Source organism: Anabrus simplex, chromosome 11 (assembly GCF_040414725.1).
Source record: "Anabrus simplex isolate iqAnaSimp1 chromosome 11, ASM4041472v1, whole genome shotgun sequence".
In the NCBI taxonomy this organism is placed as follows: Eukaryota; Metazoa; Arthropoda; class Insecta; order Orthoptera; family Tettigoniidae; genus Anabrus; species Anabrus simplex.
In genome coordinates, this window is record NC_090275.1 from 75,401,449 (window position 1) to 75,428,420 (window position 26,972).

Below are 26,972 nucleotides of genomic sequence, written 5' to 3' on the forward strand. Positions count from 1 at the left end.
TTGGAAAGGTTGCGACAGTCCGTGATTCAACGAGTAGGCTACATGCGTGTCTAGACGCAAGAGGGGGCATTTGGAGCTTATGTGTTGAGAACTGACTAACAAGCTGACAATGGCAATGGCAAAAACAGATTCTTGTGTAATTTTAATATGCCCTCTCATTAATAACATTTTCAACTTTAATAAATCGAAAACTAAGGACCTGGTGGCATATATTTATATGAAATTTGTAAAAGTATTTTATAATCACCCTGTATAAGTAAACACATAAATTAACAAATGAAAAATGGAAACTAAACTAGGATGTTCAGATGTTGCAGCCATAGCATAGCTGTTCTTGAAGCTGTCAGGAAGTCGTCGATAGTTCCGCGGAGGGTTCTCTGTGGGCATCTGAAGGTGATGTGTCGCCTTGTCTGGAATTCTACACCACAGTCACAGCTTGGAGAAGGTCGAAGCCCCCAAGAATGCATTGCAGAGTCACTTTTTCCTTGCCCAGTGCGCACTCAGTTTTTTTTTGCTAGGGGCTTTACGTCGCACCGACACAGATAGGTCTTATGGCGACGATGGGATAGGAAAGGCCTAGAAGTTGGAAGGAAGCGGCCGTGGCCTTAATTAAGGTACAGCCCCAGCATTTACCTGGTGTGAAAATGGGAAACCACGGAAAACCATCTTTAGGGCTGCCGATAGTGGGATTCGAACCTGCTATCTCCCGGATGCATGCTCACAGCCGCGCGCCTCTACGCGCACGGCCAACTCGCCCGGTCGCACTCAGTTTAGTGAGACCCATACACTCCCTTAGAATCCGGGCGGGACCGGGCGAGTTGGCCGTGCGCGTAGAGGCGCGCGGCTGTGAGCTTGCATCCGGGAGATAGTAGGTTCGAATCCCACTATCGGCAGCCCTGAAGATGGTTTTCCGTGGTTTCCCATTTTCACACCAGGCAAATGCTGGGGCTGTACCTTAATTAAGGCCACGGCCACTTCCTTCCAACTCCTAGGCCTTTCCTATCCCATCGTCGCCATAAGACCTATCTGTGTCGGTGCGACGTAAAGCCCCTAGCAAAAAAAAAAAAATCCGGGCGGGGGCTGCGTAGGCCCTAGTGATAATATGTCGGAATGATTATAAGTCTCTGGTAAGACCCCAACTAGAGTATGGTTCCAGTGTAAGGGACCCTCGCCACGATTACTTGATTCAAGAACTGGAAAAAATCCAAAGAAAAGCAGCTCGATTTGTTCTGGGTGATTTCCGACAAAAGAGTAACGTTACAAAAATGTTGGGACGTTTGGCACTTGGGAGAAAGGAGACGAGCTGCTCGACTAAGTGGTATGTTCCGAGCTGTCAGTGGAGAGTGGCGTGGAATGACGTTAGTAGACGAATAAGTTTGAGCTGGGGCTGTACTTTAATTAAGGCCACTGCCGCTTCCTTCCCATTCCTAGACTTTTACTATCCCATCGTCGCCATAAGACATACCTGCGTCGGTGCGACGTAAAGCAAATAGCAACAAAAAAAAAAAAAAAGTGTTTGAGTGGTGTCTTCAAAAGTGGGAAAGATCACAATGTGAGGATAAAGGTAGAGTTCAAGAGGACAAACTTTGGCAAATTTTCGTTTATAAGAAGGGGAGTTAGGGAATGGAGTAATTACTAAGGAAGATGTTCAATAAAGTTCCAATTTCTTTGCACCCATTTAAGAAACGGCTAGGAGAACAACAGATAGGGAATCTGCCTCCTGGGCGACTGCCCTAAATGCAGATCTGTAGTGATTGATTGAACCGATAATAATTGTTCTAACATTGACTGTCTTTTTTTAAAGATCCGAAAGTGGTTATAGAAATTACATTTAGTAACACTCTGTTGTTGATCTGAAATTCCTGCAAGATGGTTCGTGCCGGGACAACAGTGAAATTATAGACACGCTGCTATAAAACGGATACAAGAATCTAGAACATGACAAAGATTTACTCTTGTCACATACAGATTATTGTTGCTATTATTAAGCAAATATTTCGGAAATTATACGAGCGTGTTAATAAACAGCTGACAGAGAGTGTGCAGAAATATGAAAATAAAAAAAATTGCAAGCGATTATATTTTTAAATATAATCCAATTGTATAGCAGCCGACGTGGGTTTTTTCCCTCTCTTTGGTAGAAACAATGGCCCGAAGTATTAGGCCTTTTTGTTACCTTCACTTCCAGTGACAGACAAGCTTTAAGAGATTTGTTTCGCTCTTTCTTTTAAAGCACTTAAACAGACATCTACGTAGAACATGACAATCATTCCATTTGCAGCCAACATACAGGCTATTAAATGAATGAGTTCCTTCTTTTTTAATTGCTTGCTTTTTATGGTTCTTTGCTCTAATAAAATTTGTACACGAGAAGAAGACGAAGATAGAAAAAAAGGCGCTACAAAGAGAGAGAGAAAGAGAGAGAGAGAAAGAGAGAGAGATGAAAAGAAGTTTTCAAGCTTGGTGTTTGTGGGCTCTGACGGAACGCGGAGGGGCGGGGAGGGGAGGAACTAAGTGATGCAACCGCAACGAGTTTCCCTGCTACTCTGGCACGTGCTGACATCTGGCGGCGAGTAAGAGAGGTGACACCAATCCTTCCTGGCGAAGCGACGTGGATACTTCGAGATCAGGGCTTTCCAAATTCCATTTCATCTCCCTGCATCTGGATACACGGATTTCTGGTACGTGAGATTTTAAAGCTCAAATGTACTGTAATCGAACGATGGGGTGCTGTTAGTTGATAAATAGAGACAAGTACAATATGGAGAAAATGTTGTCGAAATATGAAGAGTTGACGAAGTCGAACTCCTTGGCTGAATGGTCTGCGTTGAAGCTTACGGTTCAGAGGGGTACCCGGTTCGATTCCCGGCTGGTCGGGGATTTTAGTCGCATGTGATTAATTCTTCTGTCTCGGGGTTTGCTTATTTGTGTTTGCCCCAACACTGTCCCCTTCATATTCAGACAACCACAGAAACACGCAACAGTGATTACATCCCTCCATATAGGGTTGGCGTCAGGAAGGGAATCCGGCCGTAAAATAATAATAATAATAATAATAATAATAATAATAATAATAATAATAATAATAATAATAATAATAATAATAATAATAATAATGGTGTGTGGCCACCGAAGAGTCCTGGTGCAGGTCTTTCGAGCTGACGCCGTATAGGCGACCTGCGCGTCTATGAGGATGGAGCCTTACCTCTGATGAATTCTGAATTATAATGCTAAAGACGACACACACACCCAGACACTGAGCCGTTGGAATTAACCAACGAAGGTTAATCGGCCAAACGAGGAATCGGACCCGGGACTCCTTGGGCGAAAGTCCAGCACGCTAAACATTTAGCCATGGAGCCAGATACAGTATGGAAGTAAAAAATATTATTTACCTACCTTTCTAATTCCACTATTGCTATGGTGAACTGAGCAAGTTCCAAAATCACTGCCCCAAAAAGAAGCGGAAACTAAGAAAACAATAAATTATTTTAGAGCGAAATTTACCTCTGTGGTGTAATGGTTAATGTGATTAGCTAACACCCCCAGAGTCCGGGTTCGATTCCCAGCTCCGCCACGAAATTTGAAAAGTGGTATGAAGGCTGGAACGAGATTCACTCAGCCTCGGAAGGTCACATGACTAGAGAGGATTCGATTCCCAACTCAGCCATCCTCGAAGTGGTTGTCCGTGGTTTCCCATTTGTCCCCCAGGCAAATGCCGGGATGGTACCTTACTTAAGGCCACGGCTGCTTCCTTCCCTCTTCTTTTTTATCCCGTGCAATCCTCTCACCCCTCTCCCATCACAAGGCCGCTGTTCAGTATAGCAGGTAAAGCAGTCTGGACAAGGTACTAGTCCTCCTCCCAAGTTGTAGGCCTATCCCCAGACCAAAAGTCTCATGCTCCAGGACACTGCCCTTGAGGCGGTAGAGGTGGGATCCCTCGCTGAGTCCGACGGACAAACCAACCCTGGACGCTAAACGGATTAAGAAAGAAAAGAAAGAAAGAAAGAAAGAAAGAAAGAAAGAAAGAAAGAAAGAAAGAAAGAAAGAAAGAAAGAATTGAACAAAATGTATGTATTTACCTAGCTTTTCTGATTCCATCAAAAACGTGTAATGATTTATATATTTAAATCTATGATACCATGGGGTCCGCCTCTGTGGTGTAAGGATTAGTGTAATTAGCTGCCACCCCCAGAGGTCCAGGTTCGATTCCCGGCTCTGCCACGAAATTTTGAAAAGTGGTACGAGGGCTGGAGCGGGGTCTACTCAGCCTCGTGAGGACAACTGAGTAGAGAGGGGTTCGATTCCCTCCTCAGCCATCCTCGAAGTGGTTTTCCGTGGTTTCCCATTTCACCTCCAGGCAAATGCCAGGATGGTACCAAACATAAGGCCACAGCCGCTTCCTTCCCTCTTCCTTGTCTATCCCTTCCAATATTCCCATCACCCACCAAGGCCCATGTTCAGCATAGCAGGTGAGGCCGCCTGGGCGAGGTACTGGCCATCCTCACCAGTTGTATCCCCCGACCCAATGTCCCACGCTCCACGGCACTGCCCTTGAGGCGTTAGAGGTTGGATCCCTCGCTGAGTCCGAGGGAAAAACCAACCCTGGAGGGTAAGGTGGTGGTGGTAGTGATTATTGTTTTAAGAGGAAGTACAACTAGGCAAGCATCCTCTAAATAACACTAATCAGTGAGAAAAAATGGAAGGGGTCCGACACTTCGAAAGATGAAGGTATCGGCCAAAGTAAGACAAGAGCCACGAAGGGCATGAACATGAAAGACTACCTAGGCCTCCATATGTAATGCCGTCGGGGTCGGAAAAGAACTAGAGGTGACCAAGAGAGGTCGGATAGTATAGCTGAAACTGGGGAGCCTGACACAAGTAAGTGGAAGCAATGCCAGGACTCAGCTAAGGGTCCCGTGGTCGCCAACCCACGCTCCAAAGTTCAGAGCCCCTGGGCCCCTTTTAGTCGCCTCTTACGACATGTGTTATTCTACCGCCCCCACCCACAGCGGGCCTGCAGGGTAAGCCGATTAAGAAAGAAAGATACCATGGGAATGCCTTGATGGTGAAGTGAGAAAGTTCCCGAACCACTGACCCAAAATGGAAGTAAAAACTGGGAGAACAATAAATTATTTTACAGCGAAATTTAACAGCTTCGTCTTTAAACTAATTGACGCCTTTTTTAGAAAGCACTTTTGTCTGTAAGTGAAAATGACTTTTTTATGACAGTTTTACGCTAATTTATCACGTTAATAGATACAGACGCTAAGTGATTTTAAAGTGGTATTACACATAATATGTTTAAAATGTGTGTTCTTCACGTTTTATCACTTCTCCTACTACTGTCTTCTTCCCTTATGAAAGTGTGCGGAGAGGAGGTGAGAAGAAAAGAAAATTAAAGGGAAGAAGAAAGTGCTCAGACCCTCTTCATTACTTTCGCCTTCTGGCACGGGAAGGCTGGAAGTAAACTCTCTTTAAACCTGGTTCCCTAATAGATGCACGACGATTCCCATCTCTTCTCTTCTCCCTTCCTCTTGGTCTCTCAGTCTTTGCCTGATGAGAGTATCATCCATAGTGTACGCTAGGGCTGCCACAAATCTTGATTTGTTGACTAACCATAACCAATATACTGTAGTTGGTCCGTTACTGGACCTTATAAATGTTCCAGCTAACTCATTTCTGGTTGCCAGCGTTTCGCCCCAGTGTGCTAAGTTGGGTTCAACAGCTGGTAAATAAACGCTGGCAACCAGGAATCAGTTAGCTGGAAAATGTATAATGTCCAATAACGGACCAACTATATTGGTATTATAAATTTACTCATTCGGAACAAATATTTCAGGTTCGTTATGGAAATCAACATCTTTATTACCATAACCAGGCCAGAATTGCTGGCGTGGTCAACTCGCAGCCCCCGGTATTATAGCTGGCACTCCGATGAATTCGCAAAGCTAATTATTTTATTTATTTCTTAATCTGCTTACCCTCCAGGGTTGGTTTTTCCCTTGGACTCAGCGAGCGATCCCATGTCTACCACCTCAAGGGCAGTGTAGTGGAGCGTGAGACTTTGGGTCGGGGATACAACTGGGGAGAAGGACCAGTACCTCGCCCAGGCTCCTCACCTGCTACGCCGAACAGGGGCCATTTAGGCGATCGGAAGATTGGAAGGGATAGACAAGGGGCAGGGAAGGAAGCGGCCGTGGCCTTAAGTTAGGTACCATCCCGGCATTTGCCTGGAGGAGAAATGCGAAACCACGGAAAACCAGTTCGAGGATGGCTGAGGTGGGAATCGAACTCCCCTCTACTTAGTTGCCCTCCCGAGGCTGAGTGGACCGCGTTCCAGCCCTCGTACCACTTTAGAAATTTAGTGGCAGAGTCTGGAATCGAACCCGGGTGGCGAGGAAGGCAGCTAATCACACTAACCACTACACCACGCAGGCAGACTTTATTTATTAATCAATCTATTTATTATTATTATTATTATTATTATTATTATTATTATTATTATTATTATTATTATTATTATTATTATTATTATTATTCTCCTTTATCTGCGTTTATCATCCAGGGTCGGTTTCTCTCTAGGATTCAACGAGGGATCCCACCTCTACCGCCTCAAGGGCACTATCCCGGAGCTTCAGACTCTGGGTTGGGGTATACAACTGGGGAGGATGACTAGTACCTCGCCCAGGCGGCCTCATCTTCTACGATGAACAGGGGCCTTGTGGAGGGATGGGGAAATTGGAAGGGATAGACAAGGAAGAGGGAAGGAAGCGGCCGTGGCCTTAAGTTAGGTACCATCCCGGCATTTGCCTGGAGGAGAAGTGGGAAACCACGGAAAACCACTTCCAGGATGGCTGAGGTGGGAATCGAACCCTCCTCCCGAGGCTGAGTGAACCCCGTTCCAGCCCTTGTACCACTTTTCAAATTTCGTGGCAGAGCCGAGAATTGAACCCGGGCCTCTGGGGGTGGCAGCTAATGACACTAACCACTACACCACAGCGGCGGACCCTTCTTGTTCATTACGTCAAAAACGGGCCTCAGTTTTGAAAATTTGTCATTCTGATCCATTTGACTGTTATCTGACAAATGCATGTTAGGCATGTTTCATTGTCATAAACTTGTTACGGCTGATACATTTTCCAACTATTATTAGACCTTTGCCGTCGTCCTTTGACCAGTACAACTTCATAGCCGGCAATGTGTGATATCCTTAAAGCAGGGCCTCTCAGGGTGCATGCGCGTGGTGCATGCACTGTGCACGGTGCAAAAGACGACTTGGCTTGGTTGACCAGAGTGCAGACCCCCCACTCCTCGATTAGGAGCAATAACGCTTACTCTCTCTTTCCTCACGCCTCTCTCGCTCGCTCCGCCTGTCTCCCTCTGCCCCACTTGCGCCGTAGCGCTCCAAATCCGAGCTGAGTTGAGCCGAGTATAGCCGAGTAGAGCCGAGCTTAGCCGAGTAGCCCAGACACGAAGCGTTGATCCGAGTCATGCCGAGCGGCACCGATGCACAGTGCACGGAGCTCTTGCGCCTCGATCTGCACGCGTGAGATTTTGGGCGTTTGAGAGGCCCTGCCTTAAAGGATCATTATTCACATACAGCGCTTGAGACTTACAATGCTTAGCAGGAAGGAATGACGGTTATTATCGTGAGCATGTTTGTTTCTATAATCAACAAACATTTGCAGAACTTGTGAATCGAAGTAGGGGTACAGTGGAAATAATTCGTAAGGTGACTTTCCATCTGCATTGATTTTTATCTCTTCAATTATAGCCGATTCTTCTGAGAGTGATGAAGAAGTATAGCCAGGAGCAACTTTATTTAGTTTAATTTCCGGGTTGAACCTTGTTGTAGTTATCTGTACATCACGTACAGTTTGTCGACGTTTCGAAGCATCATCATCAGTCGGTTTACTCATTGCGGAGCGTCGTGACCTCATTTCTTCACTTCGTTAGTAACTGCATCCTTAACGAGATTTTTCCATACTGAGCGGTCTTCAGCTTTTCTTAAGACATTGTGAAGAGGTAGACCGGTGATCTTCTTTGCTTGGTCTAACCATCTACTTGTTGTTCTGCCTCTTGGTCTGGTGCCTTCAATTTTGCCTTGCAGAATGGTCTTTTCTAAATTGTCTCCTTCTCTCCTCAAAATGTGTCCCAGGAACTGGAGGTAAGATAAACGTTTTGTGATGCCGACGTTTCGAATACATTGCAGTAATCTTTGTCAAGGCGACTGAAATACCCCTACACGATCCCAGGTAATCAGTGGCCCTCTAGTAGTGTAAATTTCTGCCTGGGAGACTGATTACCTCGGATCGAGTAGGGGTATTTCAGTCGCCTTGACAAAGAATACTGCAATGTATTCGAAACGTCGGCAAACTGTACGTACAAGTACAACACGGTTCAACCCGAAAATTAAACTAAATAATTCTTCACACCGTGGAAGCTTCTCCTCTAAGGAGCAACTTTTCTCCAGTTTGGAAGATGCTCCTTCTTTCCGTCCAATTGCTTTTTAGGTTTCTTAACAGCTGACCTTCCAGGTTCATACTCCGGTTCTTGTTCAGTACTTGCATGTATTTCAAAGGTACCGGCTACGTCACGTACCTGTTCCTCTTCCACAAGAAAGTCTTTGTCTTCTTCATCCGTTACTTCATCGACATCAGGTGGAATATAGACAGCGTTAAGGTTATCTGCATTCACCAAGTAATATTCTTCTTATTCTTCTTCTTATTATTCTAAGACAGCTACGAGTTCTGCCACAGTTAGTGTTTTCTGGTAGATGTGACATAGACCCTATGTCTGAAAACAAACAAGTTCTAATATAAATACGAAAGATCTATCTATCTATTTATCTTAATCTGTTTACCCTCCAGGGTTGGCTTTTCCCTCGGACTCAACGAGGGATCCCACCTCTACGAACTCAAGGACAGTGACCTGGAGTATCGACTTTGGATCGGGTTATAAAACTGGAGAAGAGGAGAAGTACCTCTCCCAGGCGGCCTCATCTGCTCTGGCAAACAGAGCAGGGGCCTTGTAGAGAATGGGAAGATTGGAAGGGATAGGCAAGGAAGGGGCCGTGGCCTTAAGTTAGGCGCCACCTCAGCATTTGCCTGGAAAAGAAGTGGAAACCACAGAAAATCACTTCGAGGATGGCTGTGGCGGGAATCGAATCCCGTCTACTCAATTGAATTTCCGAGGCTGACTGGGCCCCGTTCCAGTCCTCGTGTCACGATCCAAATTTCGTGGCAGAGCTGGGATTCGAACTCGAACCTCCTGAGATGGCAGCCAGTCACACTAATCATTACCCCATAGAGGGGGACGTGAGCTAGTTATAAACTTATAACAATCATGTAAATAAGAGATTACGTTGTTATAGCATCCTATAGATGACACTACGGATCTAGAATGGCCAACAATGGTTACCATAGTTACAATGATGTCGGGAAAAAGAAGCTAATTCGAATTGCCCCCAACGCGGAAAATATACTCGTTTACACAGTACCAGTTTGTGCTGTCGGTACAGCAGACCGTGTGGCCTAAGGGATAAGGCGTCGGACTTCGGATCCGAAGATTGCAGGTTCGAATCCTGTCACGGTCGATCATTTTGTGTTAACAGATATATACCGTTGAGCATAGCGTAGCAGGTCAGGCTGCCTGGGTAAGGTACTGTTTCACGCTCTAGGACACTGCACTTAGGCGGTAGAGGTGGGATCCCTCCCTGAGTACGCGGGAGAAACCAACCCTTGTGGGTAAACAGATAAGAAAGAAATAATAATAATAATAATAATAATAATGTCCGCCTCTGTGGTGTAGTGGTTAGTGTGATTAGCTGCCACTCCGGGAGGCCCGGGTTCTGCCACGAAATTTGAAAAGTGGTACGAGGGCTGGAACGTTGTCCACTCAGCCGCGGGAGGTCAACTGAATAGAGGCGGGTTCGATTCGCATCTCAGCCTTCCTGGAAGTGGTTTTCCGCGGTTTCCTACTTCTCCTCGAGGCAAATGCCGGGATGGTACCTTTTCCTTTCCAATCTTCCCATATCCCGGGCCAAGGAGGCCCCTGTTCTGCATAGCGACCGCCTGGGCGAGGTACTGGTCCTCCTTCATAACTGTATCCCTCCCGACGCAAGTTCACACCCTCCAGGACACTGCCCTTGAGGCGGTAGAGATGGGATCCCTCGCTGTGTCCGAGGGAAAAACCAACCCTGGAGGGTAAACAGATTAAGAAATGTGCATTTAGTGCTGTCGCCTAAGTGACTGATTAATTATCTATCGTCTTGTAACCACTGAAACGAATGGTGAAATTTACTGAACAACTCTTTTGGTAAATTATTCCAGACCGGGCGAGTTGGCCGTGCGCGTAGAGGCGCGCGGCTGTGAGCTTGCATCCGGGAGATAGTAGGTTCGAATCCCACTATCGGCAGCCCTGAAAATGGTTTTCCGTGGTTTCCCATTTTCACACCAGGCAAATGCTGGGGCTGTACCTTAATTAAGGCCACGGCCGCTTCCTTCCAACTCCTAGGCCGTTCCTGTCCCATCGTCGCCATAAGACCTATCTGTGTCGGTGCGACGTAAAGCCCCTTGCAAAAAAAAAAAAAATTATTCCAGGCCCTAAATTCTCTTCCTATAAACGAATATTTGTCGCAATTTGTCCTTTTGAATATCAACTTTAACTTCATATTGCTATCTTGCCTTTCTCTCCTTCTTCTTAATCCGTCTACAATCCAGGGTTAGTTTTTCCCACGGATTCAGTGACAAACATATCCATAATACCAGAGTACCCAATTTGCGACAAACTGGATCAGGTGACCGTGTGGCCTAATGGATAAGGCGTCGGACTTCGGATCCGAAGATTACAGGTTCGAGTCCTGTCACGGTCGTTCATCTTTTATTAGCAGGATATATACCGTCAGAATGATTCAGATAAAAAGTGCTTATTGCCAGGTACTGAAGTAGATGGGTGTTAATAAATACTTGTGTTCCATAGCCGATAGCTGTTTGCGATTATGATCTACCAATTTTCGCAGGAAGTGTTTAATATCAGTTGACTCCTGTATACAGAACATGATTAACATTTCACATTAATAAGTACTCTTGTCAGTCTCTTTGCTGGTTTGGACATCAAATTAAGTAACGTTTCAAAGGATTATTGACGATCAGGTACCCACTAATAATTTATTTTTCTCCATTTCTTTCCTGCTATAATACTTGCTTTCTACATTCCTAATCCGTTTACCCTCCAGAGTTGGTCGGACTCAGCGAGGGATCCCATCTCAACCGCCACAGGGGCAGTGTCCTGGAACGTAAGAATTTGCGTCGGGAGAGATACAGTTGTGAAGGAGGACCAGTACCTCGCCCAGGCGGCCGCTATGCAGGACAGGGGCCTCGTTGGCCCGGGATATGGGAAGATTGGAAAGGGAAAGGTTATGCACGGAAGAGGGAAGGAAGCGACCGTGGCCCTAAGTTTTTTTTTATGCTATTTGTTCGGGGCTTCGACTTCGAAAGATCTTTTGCCCCTGCTCGCACCATACGTTATGAACCTGGGTGTATATGTAATTGCGGAAGTGTAGAGTGTTGACCGTGTGAAAATGAATGGCCCTATGTTAGGTCTTCTTCTTCTTCATAGTACCGTATCAGGTCCCCCTGACGTTGGCGATCACTGTGGCGAATGCAGAACGATCTCTAGCTAGGTGGAAAAGTCTTTCAACACTGTGAATTCCAGTCCATTCTTTGATGTTTCCAAGCCATGATGTTCGCCTCCTCCCAGACACCTCTTCGACCCTGTATTTTGCCTTGTACAATCCGCTGTAAGATGAGGTAACGGTCATTTCTAAGGATGTGGCCAAGGTAAGAGATCTTCCGGAGTTTTATTGTTTGAACGAGTTCCCGACTTGCTCTTGCCCTTCTGAGTACTTCTTGGTTCGTTAGTCGTGCAACCCACGAAATCCTGAGCATCCTACGGTGGATCCACATTTCAAAGGCTTCCAAGCGTTTCACTGATATGTTCTTGAGAGTCCTTGTTTCCACACCATATAGCAAGGCTGACAATATATAGCACTTGATCATCCTCTGTCTAAGTTTTAAATTTAAGTAGTCATTGCAAAAGAAAGATTTCATTTTTGTAAATATTTTTCGTGCTATTGCTATCCTCTGTTTCACTTCTTTCTCGGGATCAAGTTGTTCAGTGACAATGGCACCCAGATATTTAAAAGTGGTTACTCTCTCAATCTGTCAGTTGTTTAGTTGTAAGATTGCCTCAGCATTGGCACGTCTGCTGAAGATCATGAACTTGGTCTTGTTTACATTTATTTTTAGTCCCATGTCCTCACTTACTGCACTGATATTATTGAGCAGGAGCTGGAGACTCCAAATTTGCATGGAGGAGAAGTGGGAAGCACGGAAAACTACTTCGAAAATGGCTGAGATAAGAATCGAACCCTCCTGTATTATGTTAAACTTCCAAGGCTGAATAGACACCTTCCAGCCCTCGTATCACTTTTCAAATTTCGTAGCAGAGCCGGGAATCGAACCCGGGCCTACGGGGGTGGCAGCTAATTAAACTAACCACTTCACCACAGAGGCGGGCTTGAGATAACCTAACTAAATTTTTAATTTTCACGCTGTTTGAAGCGCCTTCATTTATTTTACCGACATATTTCAGTCCTTCGTTACGTTTGCGTGGCATAGGAAGTCTTTCATTTTCATAACCATCGCTGGTCCTTGCCATTATTTCGTCGATACCTTAATCTAATGAAGGGTAGGACTAGTTTTTGACCCTCAATCCCGTCTTAAAATATTTGAACAGTTGAGAATCGACCCCGTGCAGTTTGAGTGGGCATTTGAGGTGGTATGAACCACCGATCAGTTCGCCTATGTGGTGTAGTGGTTAGTGTGATTAGTTGCCACTCCCGGAGGCCCGGGTCCAATTCCCGGCTGTTCCACGAAATTTGATAAGTTGTACGAGGGCTGGATCGGGATCCACTCAGTCTCGGGTGGTCAACTGTGTAGAGGTGTGTTCGATTCCCACCTCAGCCATCCTGGAAATAGTTTTCCGTGGTTTCACACTTCTCCTCCAGGCAAATTCCGGGATGGTACGTAACGTAAGGCCACGGCCGCTTCCTTGTTTATTCCTTCCAATCTCCTCACCCCCCGCAAAACCCCTCTTCAGCATAGCAGGTGAGGCCGCCTGGGCGAGGTACTGTTCATCCTCCCCAGTTATAACCCCCGACCCAGAGTCTGAAGCTCCAGGACACTGCCCTTGAGGCGGTAGTGGTGGGATCCCTCGCTGAGCCCGAGAGAAAAATCAACCCTGGGGGGTAAACAGATTAAGAAAGACAGGAAAAACATGTATTTAGCGAGGACAACTGGGTCAACGATATTTCTAGGATGTTCTTTCAATATATCCATGCTTAAAATTAAAATTCACTGAAACTTTAAGTTGGCGCAAACACAAAAATAAAGTGTTGCGTTAAAGCAACGTTGAGCATGATACTATTAATTTTAATTTTAATTTTATTTACAGTCCCCCTCTGTGGTGAAGTGGTTAGCGTGATTAGCTGCCACCCCCAGAGGTTCGCGTTCGATTCGTGGCTCTGCCACGAAATTTGAAAAGTGGTAATAGGGCTGGAACGGGGTCCACTCAACCTGGGGAGGTCCACTGAGTAGAGAAGGGTTCGATTCCCTCCTCAGACATCCTCGAAGTGATTTTCCGTGGTTTCTCACTTCTCCTCCAGGCAAATGCCGGGATGATATCTAACTTAAGGCCAAGACCGCTTTATTCCCCCGACCCAGAGTGTGAAGCTCCAGGACACTGCCGTTGAGGCGGTAGAGGTGGGGTCCCTCGCTGAGACCGAGGGAGAAACCAACCCTGGAGTGTAAACAGATTAAGAAGAAGATGTTTGTTTCTATAACAACACTCATTTGCAGAACTTGTGAATGGAAGTACAGTGAAAATACTTCGTAAGGTGACTTACCACGTGCCTTGATTTTTATTTCTGCAATTTTAGCCGATTTTTCTGAGCTTGCTTAAGAAGTATAGACAGGAGCAACTTTTCTCGAGTTTGGGAGCTGCTCGTTCTTTCTTTCTAATTGCTTTTTAGGTTTCTGTACAGCTGACCCTCCAGGTTCATACTCCGGTTCTTGTTCAGTACTTACATGTATTTCAAAGGTACCGGCCACGTCACGTGTATGTTCCTCTCCCACAAGAAAGTCTTCGTCTATGTCTTCTTCATCCGTTACTTCATCGACATCAGGTGCAATATAGACAGCATCAATGTTATCCTCATTCACTAAGTAATCATCATCATCTTCCTCTTCTTCCTCTTCAAATTCTTCTAAGAAGCTACGTGTTCTGCCACAGTTAGTGTTTTCTGGTAGATGTGAGACATGTCTAAAAACAAGCAAGGTCTAACATAAATACGAAAGATAGTATACATAATTCCACACCCAACCGAAAAAGAAGGCCCGTTTATAAAATAATTCATTTTATAATACAGTTTAGCACACCTTTCTTTCGAAATATTGTTTTTTTCAGCACGCAATTACAGTTTCATGCTTCCTCACTGCACTACAAACGGAACTTCAACAATGAAGGAAGGAACAGAGGTTGCAAAAAGGCAAGGGAGCAGTGTATGAATCAGGAACACAACCTTGTTAATCCCAAATGTAAGTAAACGCAACATTATTGCAAATATCAAGAAAAGACTTCATGTGATAGATTCATTGTGTGAAAAAACCTATTGTCTTACATGTATGTCTATAAAATATGAATATATAAAAACGGACACAAATTATCCTTGTACCGGCTGGTACACCTCCACGCTGCACATTTGAATTTTCCGCCTTTAACTACTTCTCTACCGGAGTAACTCTGAACTTTAACAACTGAATTAATTTTTTTGGTTGACCAAGAAGTGTGGACCTTCTCTGACGGATGTCTCTACTAAAAAAAACTATGATCATGCACCCTGGTGCGAAGGGAAGGAACTTTTGAAGAAATTTTGTATTCAAAAGTTTGTCTTTACTAAATTTAGTTCTTTCATTTTTTGGGTTGGCAATATTTATCTTTCTTTCCGCCAGTTTTGAACTCAGCCAATCTCGAATTTCTTTAATTAATTTTTGACCAATAGTGTCTTTCTTCTTCGATGTTGATGTATAACTTTTAGCTACCCAATAAAGTTGAGTGGGTGTGTCTTAATTATTCATGAAAGGTCTCGAAGCTTCCACGAGGGTTTAAAAACTGCTGATTTTCACGGTTTTTGGCCACTCGAACAACATCTAGCTCAGTGTGTGGATATGTAGCAGGGAGCGGGAAGCGCCTCTTTCTTCAGGCAGCCGTTCTTCAACAAGGTAATGGCCGTTTAACATCTTTATTTCTTGCTATCTCAGCAGTTTCACCCTCGGGGCAGGTCCGAAACCTTTAATATGTAAACAATCCATTGAAACATGTAAAATATTTCCGGTCTTTGTAAAATCTTCATGTAACTTTAACTGTAAATCGGGGATAGAGAGTGCCTTACCCTCTCGAGCTCCCCCTTCATCTTGAATTTGAGGTGACTACGTTTTTGTAACCGTTCTTCTATTCCTTCTTAATGAATTAAATTTATTCTGTATACGTGTCACCTCCATAGTATGGGAATAGCCCCTGCTTATCGGCCTAGCGCCACTTAGTTTTTAACAAGCTTCATGTAGGAGTGCAACTTCACGCCTCCATTCATCTTGGTATCTTGGGGCCATTTAATTAATTTGTTCTTTTTCCACGAAGGCCCATTAGATTGGGTACGAGATACCCCTGTTTATATTTGTAAGTTGTGCCTTGATGGCAGTGGATTCTGAAGTCTAGGTAAAGCCTTTAATAGGCTTGGAAAATTGAGAGCGGCTCAGCTCTTTCTTGGGTTTGAAAAGTGCCTCCGGGAGGCTTGAGGTTGAAAGTGGGGAGCAAGTGCTCCAGGTAATGAGGGGTTTTCTGCCCTTTGGTAATTTGTGGTTGTGAGCTGAGGGCTCAGGAATTGTAACTTGGGGCACGAAGCCCAGAATTTGTAAAGACCTCTTAACTTGTGCTTTATTTGTAAAACTACTATCGTACCTGAATTTTCATTGTTATTTCACCTAGTGAAAAGTTGTTAAATTTTGTTGTCTGTTGAAAATATAACCTTTATTTAAATTTTAAATTCATCTTTCGGACTTGTAGTTGGACCCATTTCAGCCCGCACCTTCTTTCACCCCCGCTGATTCACCAAAACACGGTAACAACCCTTTCTATTTCAGAAAAAATGCCATCACATATATTTAGCATCCTCCTCTGTGGTGTAGTGGTTAGCGTGATTAACTACCACCCCCGGAGGCCCGGGTTCGATTCCCGGTTCTGCCACGTAATTTGAAATAAATAGAAATGGTACGATTTCTGGAACGGGGTTCACTCAGCGTCGGGCGGTCAACTGAGTCGAGGTGGGTTGGATTCCCACCTCAGCCATGGGGATGGGGAAAAGGTTAAGAAGAAGCAGCATTATATTTGTCCGTCTCTGTGGTGTAGTGGTTAGCGTGATTAGCTGCCACCCCCAGAGGTCCGGGTTCGATTCCCGTCACTGCCACGAAACTTTAAAAGTGGTACGAGGACTGTAACGGGGTCCACTCAGCCTCGGGAGGTCAACTGAGTAGAGGTGGGTTCAATTCACATCTTAGCCATCCTGGAAGTGGTCTTCCGTGGTTTCCCACTTCTCCTCCAGACAAATGCCGGGATGGTACCTAACTTAAGGCCACGGCCGCTTCCTTTCCTCTTCCTAGCCTGTACCATCCAATCTTCCCATCCCTCCACAAGGCCCCTGTGCAGCATAGCAGGTGAGGCCGCCTGGGCGGGTACTGTTCATTCTCCCCAGCTGTATCCCTGACCCAAAGTCTGAATATCCAGGACACTGTCCTTGAGGCGGTAGAGGTGGGAGTCCGAGGTTATAACCGACCCTGGAGGGTAAACAGATTACGAACGAACGAAGAATTGTATTTACCGTTTTCCATCGATCATAATACTTTCTTTCCTTCTTTCTTTCTTTCTTTCTTTCTTTCCTTCTTTCTTAATGTTTACATCAGCGAGGAATCACAAATCTACCGGCTCAAGGGCAGTGTTCTGGAGTGCAAGACTTTGGGTCGGGAAATACAACTGAAGGGGAAAGAAAGTGGCCTTGGCCTTAAGTTAGGTACCATCCCGGCATTTCCCTGGAGGAGAAGTGAGAAACCTCGGAAAATCACATCGAGGACGGCTGAGTTGACCTCCCGAGGCTGAGTGGACCCCTTTCCAGCCCTACAGCCACGTTTCAAATTACGTGGCAGACCTGGCAATCGAAGTCGGACGTTCTGAGGTGGCAACTAGTCACACTAATCATTACACCATAGAGGCGGACATGAGCTAGTTATAACGTGTAAATAAGAGATTACGTTGTTATAGCATCCTATAGATGACACTACGGATCTAGTATGGCCAACAATGGTTGCCATGGTTACAATGATGTCGGGAAAAAGAAGAAGCTAATTCGAAATTGCCCCCAACACAGAAAATATACTCGTTAACAGAGTACCAGTTTGTGCTCCGCGTGTAGCCGACCGTGTGGCCTAACGGATAAGGCGGCAGAAATCGGATCGGAAGATTGCGGGTTCGAATCCTGTCGCGGTCGATCATATTTTATCATCAAGATATACAGGGTGAAGCGTAATTCGCGCACTCGGGCGTCTCAGCGCGACTCCTCACATGCCAGCAATAAAAAAATGTCTCTTACAAAATTTCGTCTTGCGAGTATATCCGGTAGAAAACGGACGTTGAAGAGTAGCAATCTGGCAACACTGTAACCACATGTAGGGTAACTACCTCTGTCAGCAGAAGTTAGTCGTACTGAACAGTTGGTGCAGTGGATAGGGTCTTGAGTTAGCATGCAGGAGGTCGAGTGGTCGATCCTGGGTTGAGGCGTGTGTTTTTTATTTCGTAAATGTAGTTCAGGTGGTATGGTATCTGGCATCTTAATCGTCAACAGTGATTGCAGTGGGTCCTCTAGAAACCATTTGCACTTACATACTACGATCGTAGATATGGACGAACAATCGTTTTCATTGGTCAGCTTTGAAAGGCGCCCTTTCCACGTCGTGGACGTGAATTTATTCGCACCACTTCATCTACTAGATGTGTAACCTGTTTGTTTCAGCTGTCTATTTCTTATTAGTCTAACCAGGTATTTGTTGTTTCAGCGTTACAAAATGTTGTAAATGTAGGATACATGTGACCTCAGAAACGGTGTCTTACTGTATAACAGTAGGTAATGTCAGATGGAAATTAGCAAATAAAAAATGCTCCTCAACCGAGGATCGAGCCATCGACCCCCTGCATGCCAACCAAGAACTCTACCCACTGTACCAACTGTACAGCACGACGAGAATGTGCTGACAGCGGTAGTTACCCTACATATGGTTACAGTGTTGCCAGATTGCTACTTTTCAACGTCCGTTTTCTACCGGATATACTCGCAAGACGAAATTTTGTAGGAGACATTTTTTTATTGCTGGCATGTGAGGAGCCGCGCTGCGACGCCCGAGTGCGCGAATTACGCTTCTGCCTGTATACCATTGAGCATAGCGTAGCAGGTGAGTCTGCCTGGGGAAGGTACGCTCTCACGCGGTAGGTCACGGTCCTTGAGGCGGTAGAGGTGGGATCACTTCCTGAGTTCGCGGGAATAACCAACCCTGGAGTTCGACTCGTTGGCTGAACGGTCAGCGTACTGGCTTTTGGTTCAGAGGGTGCCGGGTTCGATTCACGGCTGGGTTGGGGATATTAACCTTAACTGGTTCATACGCACGGCACGGGGGCTGGGTGTATGTGTTGTGTTCATCATCGTTTCATCCCCATCAAGAAACGCAGGTCGCCCACGGGTATCAAGTACAATGACCCGCACCTGGTGAGCCCAACCCGTCCTGGAATATCCTGGCACGAAAAGCCATACGACATTTCGTTACCAACACTGGAGGGTAAGCAGATTAAGAAAGTATCAATCAATCCCTCATCCCTGTTGTGCATTTAGTGCTGTCGCCTAAGTGACTTATTTCTTACCTATCGTCTTATGTTATAAGTATTGAAACGAATTGGGAAATTTACTGCACAACTCTTTTAGTAAATTATTCCAGGCTCTAAATTCTCTTCCTATAAACGAATATTTGTCCCAATTTGTCCTTTTGAATATCAACTTTAACTTCATATTGCTATCTTGCCTTTCTTCTTAATCCGTTTACGATCCAGGAATGGTTTTTCCCACGGATTCAGTGATAAAGATATCCATTCTACCAGTCTGCCCTATTTTGCGACGATGAAGCAGGTGACCGTGTGGCCTAATGGATAAGGCGTCGGACTTCGGATCCGAAGATTGCAGGTCGAGTCCTGTCACGGTCGTTAATCTTTTATTAACAGGATATATACCGTCAGGATGATTCAGACAAAAAGTGCACATTGCCAGGTACTGAAGTAGATGGGTGTTAATAAATACTCGTATTCCAAAGCTAGTCCGCCACTGTGGTGTAGTGGTTAGCGTGATTAGCTGCCACCCCTGGAGGCCCGGGTTCGATTCGCGGCTCTGCCACGAAATTTGAAAAGTGGTGTGAGGGCTGGAACGGAGTCCACTCAGCCGCGAGAGGTCAACTGAGTAGAGGTGGGTTAGATTCCCCCCTCAGCCATCCTCGAAGTGGTTTTGCGTGGTATCCCACTTCACCTCCAGGCGAATGCCGGGCTGCTACTTAACGTAAGGCCACGGCCGCTTCCTTCCCTCATCCTTGCCTATTCCTTCCAATCTTCCCATCCACCTCCAAGGCCCCTGTTCACCAGTTGAGGGCGCCTGGGCGAGGTACTGATCATACTCCCCAGTTGTATCAGCCGACCAAGTATCTGAAGCAATTTGAAGCTGGAGGGTAAACAGATGATGATGATGATGATTCCAAAGCCGATAGCTGCTTGCGATTCTGATCTATCAATTTTCACGGGATGTGTTTAATTTCAGTTGACTCCCGAATACATGATTAACTTTTCACATTAACAAGTACCCTTCCCACTCTTTATTTTCCTCTATTTCTTTCCTACTTTATTACTTACTTTTTACATTCTTAATCCATTTACTATCCAGAGTTGGTTTTTCCCTCGGATTCAGTGAGGACTCCCACCTCCACCGGCTCAAGGACTGTCCAACCTTGGACGGTAAATGGATTAAGAAAGGAAAACAGAAGAAGAAAGCATCCATATATTTATGTTCCCTCTGCAGACACGCTGAGAATTTGGAACTCACCTCATCATCATCATCATCATCTGTTTACCCTCCAGGTTCGGTTTTTCCCTCGGACTTAGCGAGGGATCCCACCTCTACCGCCTCAAGGGCAGTGTCCTGGAGATTCAGACTCTTGGTCGGGGGATACAACTGGGGAGTATGACCAGTACCTCGCCCAGGCGGCCTCACCTGCTATGCTGAACAGGGGCCTTGTGGAGGGATGGGAAGATTGGAAGGGATAGGCAAGGAAGAGGGAAGGAAGCGGCCGTGGCCTTAAGTTAGGTACCATCCCGGCATTCGCCTGGAGGAGAAGTGGGAAACCACGGAAAACCACTTCCAGGATGGCTGAGGTGGGAATCGAACCCACCTCTACTCAGTTGACCTCCCGAGGCTGAGTGGACCCCGTTCCAGCCCTCGTACAACTTTTCAAATTTCGTGGCAGAGCCGGGAATCGAACCCGGGCCTCCGGGGGTGGCAGCTAATCACGCTAACCACTACACCACAGAGGCGGACTGGAACTCACCTAAAGGTGGTAAATGAGTGTTATTATTTCAGGCGAGTATTTAGCAGGTTAGTAATTTACAACAGAACAAATTGCCTGCCTCCTGTGAGGATTGAATTCACGACCCCAGGTTTACAAGACCAGTGCTCTGCCACTGAGCTAAAAAGGCGTGCTGAAGTGGTTGCTTGCTATACAGAAAACATATCACAACTTTCCTTGTAATCGCTATTGCTGCCTAGCGATCGAACGTCGTTATCAGTTGATTGTGGTAAGATGTATGTGGTAAAAATAACCTCACAAAATGAGTTATCATGGTACATTAATATCTGATAAAGTACGGCATGACCTATATATTGCACCCGCTCTTGCAACGGTCAGTGCAAGATTATCCCGGTAGCTCATTAATTCTTCTCAGGGTATCCTTTTTCCGCCCATAAAATCTGAGATTTTATATGTAATTATTTAACGTGGTTTCTGAAGAGAAATTGGCCGCTGGGGTGCTCGTGATGGGAGTATCAATATCCACGAGAATGACGACCGATATCTAGAAATCATTTCGCAATTCGTTTGTAAGAACTTGTCGATTGCTTACATCTAGAAAACTCAACAACTAACTTAACTCTAAACGTTACCAGAACAGAAATCATAACTCAGTCACATACTAAAGAAAATATATAAGATTATTTATTGACAAAAAATTAATATTCGAGATATAGTGAAATCTGGGTAGTATTAATTCCGTGTTATCTCATCATTTGAAAATAAGTTAGAGTCAGCGCTGGCTCATTTAAGATAAAATAGTGAAACTTAAAAAAAATGCTAACATTCTCTCATTTATAAGTTCAAATTCCAATAAATACATATGTGAACCTTCGTAGCCATGTTCCGAAAGTATTACATTTTTTTTAATAATAATATTTGCGATCATTGAGCATTCAAGGAATCAAATAAAATTTTCATATTGTAAATACTGCTCTGTTAATTATTAAAGTTATCCTCACAACATATGAGACATGTTTCCCAAGTATACACTTTCGCGTGTATTAAATTGTGGCAGTGTTCACCGACCTTCCATTCATAAGTTAAAGTCTTTCATAGGTTTGAACTCCGAGTGTTAGGTAATATCTTTCTAGTGTGAACAAGTAACGACTTACGAGCTAAAGCAATACCACCCTCGTGCCTACGATATCTGGCTCCTAACTAACCATTGTAATGTTCTTCATTTTTATATACTGAGTTAAAATCATATTTATCTGAGTAGAAATAAAAAAATATCTAACTAACTCTTCGAATAGTTTCTAATCTACACACTCATCTATTAGTGGCTCAATGTACTCTTATAATCTGCACTGTCTCAATATTTCATTTATATACGTGCTACTGAACGTGTATGGATAGTATAGAATGCAGGTATTTCATATCAACCTGTAAGATCACCGCTCCACGAAATACTAGATATATAATCAATCATGAGTCTATTGCATCATATATATGAACACTCTCTTACGCAGTACCTGTTATTCACCCAAGTCAAACACAATATCACTGTCACGATACAATTCTACATAATTCATGTTTACCTTACCTTGAAATGGTCATCTGCGCGGAATTCTCTTCTTGACGTATATTTTCAAACATGGCATAGTAACTCACCTTATATTACTAATAAATCATTAACACGTCAAATAGCAATTCTTACACTTCCCGTAGAACATAACTAAATCTCTTCACTTAAACCATTCATCAATATATAATCACATTTCAATACACTACCGTCGATACTTTAACATCCTATCGGCTTCCATTTAGCCGCATGCATATAGCCATAACTCCGAAACCATATGCTAAATATTCAAGAATTGCTTAGCAAAATACGCAGTCAATAACCTCTATTTTTAATAACAGTAATATGAATTCATATGCCCTCTTTCTCTGACGAAAGGAATACTTAATTTGTCAATGATCATCGTATTGCGCAGGTAATTCGTGACGTAAATTATACTCAGGTAAAACGAGATTAATCGAACCCTTACTAGCAACTTAGACTCATTGATTCTAGCTCTACTCAAGTAACATACCTTTCTCTTATCGGATATTATTTCCACTGTCGATGTGCTGGTGCAGTATCCAGTATATGTCATATTGTCATTCTAATTCATCACTTCCATCTAATTTTAATATCTTAAGTATTTCACACATTACTTATATTACACACGCGTTCTTAATTACTTCATAAATCACCAAACTCTCAGCACATGCCAAAATAGATTGAGGGTGCAGATTGCAAGAAACTACTCTACTATAGAAAAGTATGGACTTAGCTCGTCAGTTGCTACATCTGGTCTGGTGGTTGCTCCGTCCTTCACTTGCTGCTAGACCCTCAGATTGGAACTGGATCTCTGTCTGAACTGGACATTCGCGGTCATCTGCTGGTTACATAGCTCGTCAGACGACTACGTATCATCCGGTCTTTCGGCTGGCCGATGCTCATCCAACGTCATCATCTCCACTGGTTGGTCTGTCCAATAATCTCCGCCTGGTCATCTGATTCGACGGTACATATCCCCAGTTCGGTCCATCTTGATGAATTAGCAGACAGTCATCATCACGTATCTGTTGACAATGAAAAGAATTCCCTGTGCGCAGTAATTAGTCATGATATTCTGCATTTTCTGTTATTTAAAATAATCGTTAAAGTTTTTCTTTCTGTAAAAAGTTTTCTCCGTAAATAATTATTATTTTTTACTGCTACGGTAGTTATATTTTTCTCGTGTGTAGTTATTAAATATTTCACAATGGTGAATTCCGATTCTTTCGATCGTTACGTTGCTACTTGATATTCCAAATCCGTCGTATATCACCAAAATTTATATATTTATATTTTTTTTCTCGGCTCATCTACTGGCATACAGCGATGAATACTTTAATTATATGCTGTCGCGAATATATATAACTAATATTCTTCTTCAGTAGGCAAATCTATTCTTGGAATATGTAGATCTGCTCGCATCTGCGTCTTGTCTACATGAAAGTAATTTTTTAGAGTCTCGTTAAACAATTCACCCGCTGCTATTTTTTTAAAACAATTCAAATGAGCCTCTACTGTTCTCCAGTGTCTTCGAAACCTATCCTTTCCGTGACGTACATAGCCTCCTATACGTTGCATTGATACTAAGTTCATTGCCTTAGTAGATCGCATGGTCCATACCTTCCTACGCCGCCATTTTGTTGTTGGTCTACGAGATGCGAACGGGCACAATATGAATCTTAACGATGTACTGGTTAGTGTAATTAGCTGCCACGACCGGAGGCCCGAGTTCGGTTCCCGGTTCTGCCATTTAGGAAAAGGTTAATACATTTAGGAAAATGCTAGGAAAGCAACAGATAGAGAATCTGCCACCTGGGCGACTGCCCTAAATGCAGATCAGTATTGATTGATTGATTGATTGATTGATTGATTGTAATTTGAAAAAAAAGAATCGAACCAACCGCTAATCATTTGATTCCGGAGCTGAGTGGACCCCGTTCCAGCCCTCGTGCTACTTTTCAAATTTCTTGGCTGAGCTGGCTTTCGGTGGGGGGGGGGGGGGGCAGCTAATCACACTAACCACTACACCACATAGTTGGACATCATTAAATGTTTATTCCTCGAAACTTATCACAGGATCTGTACATTTAATAAATAAAATATTGAACTTTTTTTGAAATATTACAAACATATGCATTGGTAGTACGAGACTACTTATAAATGTCCCATCACAGGTCATCTTCTGATTCGACAGTATCATATGGTCGTCGAGAAATATTAATATTCTGGTTTTCTTAATCCGTTTACCTCCACGCTTGGTTTTTCTCTCGGACTCCGAGAAGGTTCCTACCTCTACCAACTCAAGGACAATGACCTAGAGTGTCGACTTTGGATCGGGTTATAAAACTGGGGAAGAGGAGAAGAACCTCTACCAGGCGGCCTCATCTTGTCCGCCAAACAGAACAGGGCCCTTGTAGAGCATGGGAAGATTGGAAAGGATAGGCAAGGAAGGGGCCGTGGCCTTAAGTTAGGCGCCAGCTCGGCATTTGAATGGAAAAGAAGTGGAAACCGCAGAAAATCACTTCCAGGATGGCTGTAGCGGGAATCGAAACCCGTCTACTCAGTTGACTTTCCGATGCTGACTGGGACCCGTTTCAGGCCTCGTGCCACGTTTCAAATTTCGTGGAGACCTGGGAATCGAACTCGGACCTCCTGAGGTGGCAACTAGTCACGCTAATCATTACACCATAGAGGCGGGCGTGAGCTAGTTATAACATGTAAATAAGAGATTACGTTGTTATAGCATCCTATAGATGACACTACGGGTCTAGTATGGCCAACAATGCTTGCCGTAGTTACAATGATGTCGGGAAAAAGAAGAAGCTAATTCGAAATTGCCCTCAACGCAGAAAATATACTCGTTAACAGAGTACCAGTTTGTGCTCCGCATATAGCCGACCTTGTGGCCTAGCGGATAAGGCGTCGGAATTCGGATCCGAAGATTGCCGGTTTGAATCCTGTCGCGGTCGGTCATTATGTGTCATCACGTTATATACCATTGCGCATGGCGTCATTGAGGCGGTAGTGGTGGGATACCTCCCTGAGTTCGCGGGAATAACCAACCCTGGAGTCCGACTCGTCGGTTGAACGGTCAGCGTACTGGTCTTTGGTTCAGAGGGTCCCGGGTTCGATTCACGGCTGGGTTTGGGATTTTAACCTTAACTGGTTCATTCCCACGGCACGGGGGTTGGGTGTATGTGTTGTGTTCATCATCATTTCATCCCCATCAAGACACGGAGGTCGCCTACGGGAGTCAAGTACAATGACCTGCACCTGGCGACCCCAACCCGTCCTGGGATATCCTGGCACTAAAACCCTGGAGGGTAAGCAGATTAAGAAAGTATCAATCAATCCCTCATCCCTGTTGTGCATTTAGTGCTGTCGCCTAAGTGACTGATTCCTTACCTATCGTCTTATGTATAACTATTGAAACGAATTGGGTAATTTACTGAACAACTCTTTTGGTAAATTATTCCAGGTCCTAAATTCTCTTCCTATAAACGAATATTTGTCGCAAAAATGTCCTTTTGGGTATCAACTTTAACTTCATATTGCTATCTTGCCTTTCTCTCTTTCTTCTTAATTCGTTTACGATCCAGGGTTGGTTATTCCCACGGATTCAGTGATAAAGATATCCATTCTACAAGAGTGCCCTATTTTGCGGCAAAGTTTGACAGGTGACCGCGTGGCCTAACGGATAACGCATCGGACTTCGGATCCGAAGATTGCAGGTTCGAGTCTTGTCACGGTCGTTAACCGACAGGATAATTCGGTCAAAAAGTGCTTATTGCCAGGTACTGAAGTAGATGGGTGTTAATAAATACTCATATTCCAAAGCCGATAGCTGCTTGCGATTATGATCTATCAATTTTCACGGGATGTGTTTAATTTCAGTTGACCCCCGAATACATGATTAACACTTCATATTAACAAGTACTCTTCTTACTCTCTTTGCTGGTTTGGACATCAAATAAAGTAAGTTTTCAAAGGATTATTGACGATCAGGTACCCACTAATAATTTATTTTCCTCTATTACTTTCCTACTCTATTACTTCCTTTTTACATTCTTAATCCATATACTATCCAGAGTTGGTTTTTCGCCGGGATTCAGTGAGGACTCCCACCTCCACCGGCTCAAGGACTGTGTCCAACCTTGGACGGTATATGGATTAAGAAAGGAAAATAGAAGAAGAATGCATCCATATATTTATGTTCCGTCTGCAGACATGCCGGGAATTTTGAACTGACCTAAAGGTGGTAAATCAGTGTTATTATATCAGGCGAGTATTTAGCAGGTTAGTAATTTAAAACAGAATAAATTGCCTGCCTCCTGTGACTATTGAACTCACGACCCCTGGTTTACAAGACCAGTGCTCTGCCACTGAGCTAAAGAGGCGTGCTGATTGGCTGCTTTCTATACAGAAGACATATCACAACTTTCCATGTAATCCTATTGCTGCCTAGCGATCGAACGTCGTTATCAGTTGATTGTGGTAGGATGTATGTGGTAGAAATAAGCTCATAAAATGAGTTATCATGGTACATTAATATCTGATAAAATACGGCATGACCTCTATATGAATCTTAATGATGTACTGGTTAG

The 26,972-nt window shown here is 44.3% G+C and overlaps 4 non-coding genes across 4 annotated transcripts; 3 read left to right on the top strand and 1 right to left on the bottom strand.

The window, feature by feature from the left end:
- The first annotated feature begins 9,525 nt into the window (after nucleotides 1-9,525).
- TRNAR-UCG (transfer RNA arginine (anticodon UCG)) lies at nucleotides 9,526-9,598 on the top strand. Its single transcript has one exon. It is a non-coding gene; the product is annotated as a tRNA-Arg (tRNA).
- Nucleotides 9,599-10,803: 1,205 nt separating this feature from the next.
- On the top strand, nucleotides 10,804-10,876 carry TRNAR-UCG (transfer RNA arginine (anticodon UCG)). The gene has a single exon. It is a non-coding gene; the product is annotated as a tRNA-Arg (tRNA).
- Nucleotides 10,877-19,344: 8,468 nt separating this feature from the next.
- TRNAR-UCG (transfer RNA arginine (anticodon UCG)) lies at nucleotides 19,345-19,416 on the top strand. Its single transcript has one exon. It is a non-coding gene; the product is annotated as a tRNA-Arg (tRNA).
- Nucleotides 19,417-26,693: 7,277 nt separating this feature from the next.
- On the bottom strand, nucleotides 26,694-26,765 carry TRNAT-UGU (transfer RNA threonine (anticodon CGU)). The gene has a single exon. It is a non-coding gene; the product is annotated as a tRNA-Thr (tRNA).
- Nucleotides 26,766-26,972: the final 207 nt, after the last annotated feature.